The 2385-nt window shown below is 46.9% G+C and overlaps 1 long non-coding RNA gene across 1 annotated transcript; it reads left to right on the top strand.

The window, feature by feature from the left end:
- The first annotated feature begins 817 nt into the window (after window positions 1-817).
- On the top strand, window positions 818-1592 carry LOC126500961 (uncharacterized). Its single transcript, XR_007591472.1, has 3 exons — window positions 818-909; window positions 1099-1214; window positions 1375-1592. It is a non-coding gene; the product is annotated as an uncharacterized lncRNA (long non-coding RNA).
- Window positions 1593-2385: the final 793 nt, after the last annotated feature.

Genomic DNA, 2385 nt, shown 5'->3' with positions numbered 1-2385 from the left:
CTTCCGGTCTGCAGGCATACATGCAGACAGAATACTGAGAATACTGTACACATAATAAATAAAAAAATTCTTTAATAAAAAAAATAAATAGTTACTGAATGATAGAGGCACACACCTTTAATCCCAGCACTTGGAAAACAGAAGCAGGAAGATGTCTATGAGTTCGAGGCCAGCCTGGTCTACAGAGCAAGTTCCGGGACAGCCAGAGATACACAGAGAAACCCTGTCTTGAAAAAAAGAAAAAAAAAGAAATAGTGTACCGTTAGTCCCAGCACTTGGAGTCAGACAGAGGCAGGTGGATCTCTAAGTTCAAGTCTCACCTGGTCTACAGAGCAAGTTTTAGGCCAGCCAGAGCTATATCATAAGACCCTACCTTAAGAAAAAAAATTTAAAACCATTATGAAATTAATGCAAAATAAATATTATATATATATGATATATATTCCTTCTATTATTAAGTACTATCCTGGTTTGCTTTCTGTTGTGATAAATACTATAACCAAAAGCAACTTGGGAAGCAAAGGGTTAATTTCATCTTAGAGTTCATAGTCACGTAGGAAGTCAGGGTAGGGATGGGAACCTGGCAGCAGGAATTGGAGCAGAACCACGGAAGAATGCTGCCTACAGGCTTCCTCTCCACGGTGGTATCAGCTTGCTTTTGTACACAACCCAGAATGACTTGCCCACACATGTCACTCACTAATAAGGAAAATGCGTGCTGGAGACATTTCCTCAGCTGAAATCCCCTCCCAGATCACCCCAGACTGTGAAAAGCACAGAGCAAGGAACCCTGCAGCATAGACAGAGCAAGGGGCAGCAGAGAGCTAGGACCTGCTACAAACAGCTCAGACAGGCCACGTCCAAAAGGCCAGACCGACTTCTCCCCATCACGGTTGCTCGGTCCTACAGGTGCATAGCTACCTTGTAAAAATGCCTGTTAGCAGCCCTTGGTTATGGGGTGGGGTGGGGGGCAGAGAGGAAGGCAGCCAGACCACACTCTATAGCAAGGTCACAGAAGTAGCCCTGTGATCAGAACAGCGTGGCCTGACTGCTGGGGACAGAAACAACGCCCCACGTGTGAGGAGGTTTCTATTTCAGGAGAGTTAGCAGCAAGCAGTCTTCTCCAGACAAGAAAGCACGTGGAATCCTTTGACAAGAAAGATGGAGATTTGGCATGAGGAGAGCCATGAAGTCAGTGCAGGTCACACAGACAGGTAAGCCAAGGAGATCCAGCATGTTCTTGGGTGGCACTGACTCCCTCCTGGAGAAGGAACGGTGGCTGCTGGTCACTTCGGCACCTGAGATTCCATGGATGGATGAACAGGAAAGCCAGTAAGTATCTCTGTCCCTTTTCCATGTTTTCTCCCCACACAGTGGCCCCTGAACATGTATGACCGCTGTCCAGGGACACTGGGAACTGTGCTGAAGAAGTGCCAGGGAGTAGGGCTGGAGAAATGGCTCAGGGTTAAGAACAACAGATGCTCTTCCAGACGACCTGAGTTCAGTTCCCCGCACCGCACACTTGAGCAGCTCACAACTGTCTATAATTCCAGCTCCAGGGGATCTGACAATCTCATTTGGCTTTTATGGGCACCAGCACACACACATACACATAAATAAATAAAAACGAAAATAATGGTTTGTCAAAAGAATTTGTGTTGGGAAGATTGATCAGTTGATGGGGGAGAGTCTTTTGTTTTGTGTTGATTTCATTGGTTAAATAAAGAGACTGCCTTGGCCCTTTAATAGGACAGAAAATTAGGTAGGCGGAGTAAACAGAACAGAATGCTGGGAGAAAGAAGCCGAGTCAGGCAGTCGCCATGATTCTCCCACCCGACACAGACACAGGTTAAGATCTTTCCTGGTAAGCCACACCTCGTGGGGCTACACAGATTATTAAAAATGGGTTAATTGAAAGTTGGGCAGTGGTGGCGCACACCTTTAATCCCAGCACTCGGGAGGCAGAGGCAGGCGGATCTCTGTGAGTTCGAGGCCAGCCTGGTCTAGAAGAGCTAGTTCCAGGACAGGAACCAAAAAAGCTACGGAGAAACCCTGTCTCGAAAATTTAAAAAAAAAAAATGGGTTAATCGAGATGCGAGAGTTAGCCAATAAGAGGCTGGAACTAATGGGCCGGGCAGTGTTCAAAAGAATACAGTTTCTGTGTAATTATTTTGGGGCATAAGCTAGCCAGGCAGCCGGGAGCTGGGGCAGCAGGGAAGCGGCCCCGTCCGTCGCTCCTTACAACACTCAGTGGTTAAGAACACTTGCTGCCCTTACAGAAGATTGGGGTTTAAATTCCAGAACTCATGTTGGGTGGTTCACAACTGCCTGTAACTCTAGCTCCAAGGTATCTGACTCCCTTTCCTGGCCTCCACGAGACTTCAC

This window comes from Alexandromys fortis, unplaced genomic scaffold (genome assembly GCF_014885135.2).
Source record: "Alexandromys fortis isolate MF-2015 unplaced genomic scaffold, M_Fortis_MF-2015_v1.1 scaffold_7, whole genome shotgun sequence".
Taxonomy (NCBI): domain Eukaryota; kingdom Metazoa; phylum Chordata; class Mammalia; order Rodentia; family Cricetidae; genus Alexandromys; species Alexandromys fortis.
This window is presented reverse-complemented; position numbering and strand designations above follow the sequence as displayed.